Source organism: Colletes latitarsis, unplaced genomic scaffold (assembly GCF_051014445.1).
Source record: "Colletes latitarsis isolate SP2378_abdomen unplaced genomic scaffold, iyColLati1 scaffold0023, whole genome shotgun sequence".
Lineage (NCBI taxonomy): Eukaryota > Metazoa > Arthropoda > Insecta > Hymenoptera > Colletidae > Colletes > Colletes latitarsis.
In genome coordinates this window covers 8954633-8965319 of record NW_027488373.1, presented here as the reverse complement: position 1 = coordinate 8965319, position 10687 = coordinate 8954633, and positions in this window count along the sequence as shown.

Sequence of the window (10687 nt, the reverse complement as noted above, 5' to 3'; positions counted from 1 at the left end):
GCTGAAACAGTCAATTAAGCCTGATTTCGATCAATATTTTAGAGGATAACGCAAGTTAGGTCTGGGATAGGTCTGGGAATTACCCTCATCAGGCTCATGCTTTCGCGTTTTTCACATACTTGTTGAACAGATCATGGGTTTTTTCCGGTTTGGGTCACGTAGTAGTGTGGTACCACACTGAAACAGTCGATTAAACCTGGTTTCGATCAATATTTTTGAGGATAACGCTTGCTGGGTCTAGGTTAGGCCGGGGATTTTCACTCATCAGACTCATACTTTCGCATTCTTCACATACTTGTTGAACGGATCCTGGGTTTTTTCTGGTTTGGATCACGTAGTAATGTGGGACCACACTGAAACAATCAATTAAACCTGGTCATGATAAATATTTTCGAGGATAACGCATGTTAGGTTTGAGTTAGGTCTAGGATTTGCCCTCATCATGCTCATACTTTCGCATATTTCTCATACTTCATGGCTAGATCCTGGGCTGTTTCTGGATTGTATCACGTGGTACTGTGGTACCACGCTGAAACAGTCAATTAAGCCTGATTTCGATCAATATTTTAGAGGATAACGCAAGTTAGGTCTGGGATAGGTCTGGGATTCGCCATCATCAGGCTCATACTTTCGCATATTTCTCATATTTGATGGCTAGATCCTGGGCTTTTTCTGGATTGCATCACGCAGTAATGAAGTACAACATTGAAACAGTCAATTCAACCTGGTTTCCATCAATATCTTAGAGGACAACGCAAGTTAGGTCTGGGATAGGTCTGGGATTTGCCCTCATCAGGCAAATACTTTCGCGTTTTTCACATACTTGTTGAACAGATCCTGGGTTTTTTCTAGTTTGGATCACGTAGTAGTGTGGTACCACACTGAAATAGTCAATTAAACCTGGTCTTAATAAATATTTTAGAGGATAACGCATGTTAGGTCTGGGATAAGTCTAGGATTTGCCTTCATCAGACTCATACTTTCGCACACTTCACATACTCGTTGAACAGATCCTGGATTATTTTCTGGTTTGGATCACATAGTAATGTGGTACCACACTGAAACAGTCGATTAAACCAGGTTTCGATCAATATTTTTGAGGATAACGCATGTTAGGTCTAGGTTAGGCCTGGGATTTTCACTCATCAGCCTCATACTTTCGCATTCTTCACATACTTGTTGAACGGATCCTGGGTTTTTTCTGGTTTGGATCATGTAGTAATGTGGGACCACACTGAAACAATCAATTAAACCTGGTCATGATAAATATTTTAGAGGATAACGCATGTTAGGTCTGGGTTAGGTCTAGGATTTGCCCTCGTCAGGCTCATACTTTCGCATATTTCTCATACTTCATTGCTAGATCCTGAGCTATTGCTGGATTGGATCACGTAGTAATGTGGTACCACACTGAAACAGTCAATTAAACCTGGTTTCGATCAATATTTTAGAGAATAATTCATGTTATGTCTAGGTTAGGTCTGGGATTTGCTCTCATCATGCTCATTCTTTCGCATATTTCTTATACTTGATGGCTAGATCCTGGGCTATTTCTGGATTGTATCACGTAGTAACGTGGTACCACGCTGAAACAGTCAATTAAACCTGGTCTTGATAAATATTTTAGAGGATAACGCATGTTAGGTCTGGGATAGGTCTAGGATTTGCCCTCATCAGACTCATACCTTCGCACACTTCACATACTCGTTGAACAGATCCTGGGTTATTTTCTGGTTTGGATCACATACTAATGTGGTACCACACTGAAACAGTCGATTAAACCAGGTTTCGATCAATATTTTAGAGGATAACGCAAGTTAGGACTGGGATAGGTCTGGGATTTGCCCTCATCAGGCTCATACTTTCGCGTTTTTCACATACTTGTTGAACTGATCCTGGGTTTTTTCTGGTTCGGATCACGTAGCAATGTGGTACCACACTGAAATAGTCAATTCAACCTCGTCTTGATAAATATTTTTGAGGATAACGCATGTTAGGCCTAGGTTAGGCCTGGGATTTGCCCTCATCAGACTCATACTTTCGCATTCTTCACATACTTGTTGAACGGATCCTGGGTTTTTACTGGTTTGGATCACGTAGTAATGTGGTACCACGCTGAAAGAGTCAATTAAAACTGGTTTCGATCAATATCTTAGAGGATAACGCATGTCAGGCCTGGGTTAGGTCTAGGATTTGCCCTCATCAGTCTCATACTTTCGCATATTTCTCATACTTCATGGCTGGATCCTGGGCTCTTTCTGGATTGGATCACGTAGTAATGTGGTACCACACTGAAGCAGTCAATTAAACCTGGTTGTGATCAATATTTTAGAGAACAATTCATGTTAGGTCTAGGTTAGGTCTGGGATTTGCTCTCATCAGGCTCATTCTTTCGCATATTTCTCATACTTGATGGCTAGATCCTGGGCTTTTTCTGGATTGCATCACGTAGTAATGAAGTACAACACTGAAACAGTCAATTAAACCTGGTTTCCATCAATATTTTAGAGGACAACGCATGTTAGGTCTAGGTTAGGCCTGGGATTTGCCCTCATCAGGGTCATACTTTCGCAGTTTTAACATACATGTTGACCTGATCGAGGGTTTTTTCTGCTTTGGATCACGTAGTAAAGTGATACCACACTGAAACAGTCCATTAAACCTGGTTTGGATCAATATTTTAGAGGATAACGCATGTTAGGTCTAGGTTAGCCCTGGGATTTTCACTCATCAGACTCATACTTTCGCATTCTTCACATACTAGTTCAACAGATCCTGGGTTTTTTATGGATTGGATCACGTAGTAATGTGGTACCACACTGAAGCAGTCAATTAAACCTGGTTGTGATCAATATTTTAGAGAACAATTCATGTTAGGTCTAGGTTAGGTCTGGGATTTGCTCTCATCAGGCTCATTCTTTCGCATATTTCTCATACTTGATGGCTAGATCCTGGGCTTTTTCTGGATTGCATCACGTAGTAATGAAGTACAACACTGAAACAGTCAATTAAACCTGGTTTCCATCAATATTTTAGAGGACAACGCATGTTAGGTCTAGGTTAGGCCTGGGATTTGCCCTCATCAGGCTCATACTTTCGCAGTTTTAACATACATGTTGACCTGATCGAGGGTTTTCTCTGCTTTGGATCACGTAGTAAAGTGGTACCACACTGAAACAGTCCATTAAACCTGGTTTGGATCAATATTTTAGAGGATAACGCATGTTAGGTCTAGGTTAGCCCTGGGATTTTCACTCATCAGACTCATACTTTCGCATTCTTCACATACTAGTTGAACAGATCCTGGGTTTTTTATGGTTTGGTTCACGTAGTAATGTGGTACCACACTGAAACATTCAATTAAATCTGGTCTTGATTAATATTTTAGAGGATAACGCATGTTAGGTCTGGGATAGGTCTGGGATTCGCCCTCATCAGGCTCATACTTTCGCATATTTCTCATACTTGATGGCTAGATCCTGGGTTTTTTCCGGTTTGGGTCACGTAGTAGTGTGGTACCACACTGAAACAGTCGATTAAACCTGGTTTCGAACAATATTTTTTAGGATAACGCATGTTAGGTCTAGGTTAGGCCGGGGATTTTCCCTCATCAGGCTCATACTTTCGCATTCTTCACATACTTGTTGAACGGATCCTGGGTTTTTACTGGTTTGGATCACGTAGTAATGTGGTACCACGCTGAAACAGTCAATTAAAACTGGTTCCGATCAATATTTTAGAGGATAACGCATGTTAGGCCTGGGTTAGGTCTAGGATTTGCCCTCATCAGGCTCATACTTTCGCATATTTCTCATACTTCATGGCTGGGTCCTGGGCTCTTTCTGGATTGGATCACGTAGTAATGTGGTACCACACTGAAGCAGTCAATTAAACCTGGTTGTGATGAATATTTTAGAGAACAATTCATGTTAGGTCTAGGTTAGGTCTGGGATTTGCTCTCATCAGACTCATACTTTCGCATATTTCTCATACTTGATGGCTAGATCCTGGGCTTTCTCTGGATTGCATCACGTAGTAATGAAGTACAACACTGAAACAGTCAATTAAACCTGGTTCCGATCAATGTTTTGGAGAATATTTCATGTTAGGTCTAGGTTACGTCTGGGATTTGCTCTCATCAGGCTCATTCTTTCGCATATTTCTCATACTTGATGGCTAGAGCCTGGGCTTTTTCTGGATTGCATCACGTAGTAATGAAGAACAACACTGAAACAGTCAATTAAACCTGGTTTCCATCAATATTATAGAGGACAACGCATGTCAGGTCTAGCTTAGGCCTGGGATTTGCCCTCATCAGGGTCATACTTTCGCAGTTTTAACATACATGTTGACCTGATCGAGGGTTTCTTCAGCTTTGGATCACGTAGTAAAGTGGTACCACACTGAAACAGTCCATTAAACCTGGTTTGGATCAATATTTTAGAGGATAACGCATGTTAGGTCTAGGTTAGCCCTGGGATTTTCACTCATCAGACTCATACTTTCGCATTCTTCACATACTTGTTGTACGGATCCTGGGTTTTTACTGCTTTGGATCACGTAGTAATGAAGTGCAACACTGAAACAGTCAATTAAACCTGGTTTCCATCAATATTTTAGAGGACAACGCATGTTAGGTCTAGGTTAGGCCTGGGATTTGCCCACATCAGGGTCATACTTTCGCAGTTTTAACATACATGTTGACCTGATCGAGGGTTTTTTCTGCTTTGGTTCACGTAGTAATGTGGTACCACACTGAAACATTCAATTAAACCTGGTCTTGATAAATATAATAGAGGATAACGCATGTTAGGTTTGGGCTAGGTCTTGGATTTGCCCTCATCAGGCTCATACTTTCGCATATTTCTCATACTTCATGGCTAGACCCTGGGCTGTTTCTGGATTGTATCACGTAGTAATGTGGTACCACGCTGAAACAGTCAATTAAACCTGATTTCGATCAATATTTTAGAGGATAACGCAAGTTAGGTCTGGGATAGGTCTGGGATTCGCCCTCATCAGACTCATACTTTCGCACACTTCACATACTCGTTGAACAGATCCTGGGTTATTTTCTGGTTTGGATCACATAGTAATGTGGTACCACACTGAAACAGTCGATTAAACCAGGTTTCGATCAATGTTTTTGAGGATAACGCATGTTAGGTCTAGGTTAGGCCTGGGGTTTTCACTCATCAGACTCATACTTTCGCATTCTTCACATACTTGTTGAACGGATCCTGGGCTATTTCTGGATTGGATCACGTAGTAATGTGTTGCCACACTGAAACAGTCAATTAAACCTGGTTTCGATCAATATTTTAGAGGATAATGCATGTTAGGTCTGGGTTAGGTCTAGGATTTGCCCTCGTCAGACTCATACTTTCGCATATTTCTCATACTTCATGGCTAGATCCTGGGCTATTTCTGGATTGGATCACGTAGTAATGTGGTACCACACTGAAACAGTCAATTAAACCTGGTTTCGATCAATATTTTAGAGGATAACGCAAGTTAGGTCTGGGATAGGTCTGGGATTTGCCCTCATCAGGCTCATACTTTCGCGTTTTTCACATACTTGTTGATCAGATCCTGGGGTATTTTCTGGTTTGGATCACATAGTAATGTGGTACCACACTGAAACATTCAATTAAACCTGGTCTTGATAATTATTTTAGAGGATAACGCATGTTAGGTCTGGGATAGTTCTGGGATTTGCCCTCATCAGACTCATACTTTCGCACACTTCACATACTCGTTGAACAGATCCTGGGTTATTTTCTGGTTTGGATCACATAGTAATGTGGTACCACACTGAAACAGTCGATTAAACCAGGTTTCGATCAATGTTTTTGAGGATAACGCATGTTAGGTCTAGGTTAGGCCTGGGGTTTTCACTAATCAGACTCATACTTTCGCATATTTCTCTTACTTCATGGCTAGATCCTGGGCTTTTTCTGGATTGCATCACGTAGTAATGAAGTACAACACTGAAACAGTCAATTAAACCTGGTTTCCATCAATATCTTAGAGGACAACGCAAGTTAGGTCTGGGATAGGTCTGGGATTTGCCCTCATCAGGCTCATACTTTCGCGTTTTTCACATACTTGTTGATCAGATCCTGGGTTTTTACTGGTTTGGATCACGTAGTAATGTGGTACCACATTGAAACATTCAATTAAACCTGGCCTTGATAAATATTTTAGAGGATAACGCATGTTAGGTCTGGGATAGGTCTGGGATTTGCCCTCATCAGGCTCATACTTTCGCGTTTTTCACATACTTGTTGATCAGATCCTGGGTTTTTACTGGTTTGGATCACGTAGTAATGTGGTACCACATTGAAACATTCAATTAAACCTGGCCTTGATAAATATTTTAGAGGATAACGCATGTTAGGTCTGGGATAGGTCTGGGATTTGCCCTCATCAGACTCATACTTTCGCACACTTCACATACTCGTTGAACAGATCCTGGATTATTTTCTGGTTTGGATCACGTAGTAATGTGGTACCACGCTGAAACAGTCAATTAAACCTGATTTCGATCAATATTTTAGAGGATAACGCAAGTTAGGTCTGGGATAGGTCTGGGATTCGCCCTCATCAGACTCATACTTTCGCACACTTCACATACTCGTTGAACAGATCCTGGATTATTTTCTGGTTTGGATCACATAGTAATGTGGTACCACACTGAAACAGTCGATTAAACCAGGTTTCGATAAATGTTTTTGAGGACAACGCAAGTTAGGTCTGGGATAGGTCTGGGATTTGCCCTCATCAGGCTCATACTTTCGCGTTTTTCACATACTTGTTGATCAGATCCTGGGTTTTTACTGGTTTGGATCACGTAGTTATGTGGTACCACACTGAAACATTCAATTAAACCTGGTCTTGATAAATATTTTAGAGGATAACGCATGTTAGGTTTGGGTTAGGTCTAGGATTTGCCCTCATCAGGCTCATACTTTCGCATATTTTTCATACTTCATGGCTAGATCCTGGGCTGTTTCTGGATTGTATCACGTAGTAATGTGGTACCACACTGAAACAGTCGATTAAACCAGGTTTCGATCAATGTTTTTGAGGATAACGCATGTTAGGTCTAGCTTAGGCCTGGGGTTTTCACTCATCAGACTCATACTTTCGCATTCTTCACATACTTGTTGAACGGATCCTGGGCTATTTCTGGATTGGATCACGTAGTAATGTGTTGCCACACTGAAACAGTCAATTAAACCTGGTTTCGATCAATATTTTAGAGCATAACGCATGTTAGGTCTGGGTTAGGCCTAGGATTTGCCCTCGTCAGGCTCATACTTTCGCATATTTCTCATACTTCATGGCTAGATCCTGGGCTATTTCTGGATTGGATCACGTAGTAATGTGGTAACACACTGAAACAGTCGATTAAACCAGGTTTCGATCAATATTTTTGAGGATAACGCATGTTAGGTCTAGGTTAGGCCTGGGATTTGCCCTCATCAGACTCATACTTTCGTACACTTCACATACTCGTTGAACAGAACCTGGGTTATTTTCTGGTTTGGATCACATAGTAATGTGGTAACACACTGAAACAGTCGATTAAACCAGGTTTCGATCAATATTTTTGAGGATAACGCATGTTAGGTCTAGGCTAGGCCTGAGATTTGCCCACATCAGGGTCATACTTTCGCAGTTTTAACATACATGTTGACCTGATCGAGGGTTTTTTCTGCTTTGGTTCACGTCGTAATGTGGTACCACACTGAAACATTCAATTAAACCTGGTCTTGATAAATATATTAGAGGATAACGCATGTTAGGTCTAGGTTAGCCCTGGGATTTTCACTCATCAGACTCATACTTTCACATTCTTCACATACTTGTTGAACGGATCCTGGGTTTTTTCTGGTTTGGATCACGTAGTAATGTGGTACCACACTGAAACATTCAATTAAACCTGGTCTTGATAAATATTTTAGAGGATTACGCATGTTAGGTCTAGGTTAGTCCTGGGATTTTCACTCATCAGACTCATACTTTCACATTCTTCACATACTTGTTGAACGGATCCTGGGTTTTTTCTGGTTTGGATCACGTAGTAATGTGGTACCACACTGAAACATTCAATTAAACCTGGTCTTGATAAATATTTTAGAGGATAACGCATGTTAGGTCTAGGTTAACCCTGGGATTTTCACTCATCTGACTCATACTTTCACATTCTTCACATACTTGTTGAACGGATCCTGGGTTTTTTCTGGTTTGGATCACGTAGTAATGTGGGACCACACTGAAACAATCAATTAAACCTGGTATTGATTAATATTTTAGAGGATAACGCATGTTAGGTCTGGGATAGGTCTGAGATTTGCCCTCATCAGACTCATACTTTCGCACACTTCACATACTCGTTGAACAGATCCTGGGTTATTTTCTGGTTTGGATCACATAGTAATGTGGTACCACACCGAAACAGACGATTAAATCAGGTTTCGATCAATATGTTTGAGGATAACGCATGTTAGGTCTAGGTTAGGCCGGGGTTTTTCACTCATCACACTCATACTTTCGCATTCTTCACATACTTGTTGAACGGATCCTGAGTTTTTACTGGTTTGGATCACGTAGTAATGAAGTGCAACACTGAAACAGTCAATTAAACCTGGTTTCCATCAATATTTTAGAGGACAACGCATGTTAGGTCTAGGTTAGGCCTGGGATTTGCCCACATCAGGGTCATACTTTCGCAGTTTTAACATACATGTTGACCTGATCGAGGGTTTTTTCTGCTTTGGTTCACGTAGTAATGTGGTACCACACTGAAACAGTCCATTAAACCTGGTTTCGATCAATATTTTTGAGGATAACGCATGTTAGGCCTAGGTGAGGCCTGGGATTTGCCCTCATCAGGGTCATACTTTCGCAGTTTTAACATGCATGTTGACCTGATCGTGTGTTTTTTCTGTTTTGGATCACGTAATAAAGTGGTACCACAACTAAAACAGTCACTTAAACCTGGTTTCGATCACTATTTTAGAGGATGACGCAAGTTAGGTCTGGGATAGGTCTGGGATTAGCCCTCATCAGACTCATACTTTCGCACACTTCACACACTCGTTGACAAGATCCTGGGTTTTTTTCTAGTTTGGATCACGTAGTAATGTGGTACCACACTGAAACAGTCGATTAAACCTGGTTTCGATTAGTATTTCTGAGGATAACGCATGTTAGGTCTGAGATAGGTCTGGGATTTGCCCTCATCAAGCTCATACTTTTGCAGTTTTAACATGCATGTTGACCTGATCGAGGGTTTTTTCTGCTTTGGATCACGTAGTAAAGTGGTACCACACTAAAACAGTCAATTAAACCTGGTTTCGATCAATATTTTAGAGGATAACGCATGTCAGGTCTGGGTTAGGTCTAGGATTTGCCCTCGTCAGACGCATACTTTCGCATATTTCTCATACTTCATGGCTAGATCCCGGGCTATTTCTGGATTGGATCACGTAGTAATGTGGTACCACACTGAGACAGTCAATTAAACCTGGTTTCGATCAATATTTTAGAGGATAACGCAAGTTAGGTCTGGGATAGGTCTGGGATTTGCCCTCATCAGGCTCATACTTTCGCGTTTTTCACATACTTGTTGATCAGATCCTGGGTTTTTACTGGTTTGGATCACGTAGTAGTGTGGTACCACACTGAAACATTCAATTAAACCTGGCCTTGATAAATATTTTAGAGGATAACGCATGTTAGGTCTGGGATAGTTCTGGGATTTGCCCACATCAGACTCATACTTTCGCATCCTTCACATACTTGTTGAACGGATCCTGGGTTTTTTCTGGTTTGGTTCACGTAATAATGTGGTACCACACTGAAACATTCAATTAAACCTGGTCTTGATAAATATTTTAGAGGATAACGCAAGTTAGGTCTGGGATAGGTCTGGGATTCGCCCTCATCAGGCTCATACTTTCGCATATTTCTCATACTTGATGGCTAGATCCTGGGCTTTTTCTGGATTGCATCACGTAGTAATGAAGTACAACACTGAAACAGTCAATTAAACCTGGTTTCCATCAATATCTTAGAGGACAACGCAAGTTAGGTCTGGGATAGGTCTGGGATTTGCCCTCATCAGACTCATACTTTCGCACACTTCACATACTCGTTGAACAGATCCTGGGTTATTTTCTGGTTTGGATCACATAGTAATGTGGTACCACACTGAAACAGTCGATTAAACCAGGTTTCGATCAATATTTTTGAGGATAACGCATGTTAGGCCTAGGTTAGGCCTGGGATTTGCCCTCATCAGACTCATACTTTCGCACACTTCACATACTCGTTGAACAGAACCTGGGTTATTTTCTGGTTTGGATCACATAGTAATGTGGTAACACACTGAAACAGTCGATTAAACCAGGTTTCGATCAATATTTTTGAGGATAACGCATGTTAGGTCTAGGCTAGGCCTGAGATTTGCCCACATCAGGGTCATACTTTCGCAGTTTTAACATACATGTTGACCTGATCGAGGGTTTTTTCTGCTTTGGTTCACGTCGTAATGTGGTACCACACTGAAACATTCAATTAAACCTGGTCTTGATGAATATATTAGAGGATAACGCATGTTAGGTTTGGGTTAGGTCTTGGATTTGCTCTCATCAGGCACATACTTTCGCATATTTCT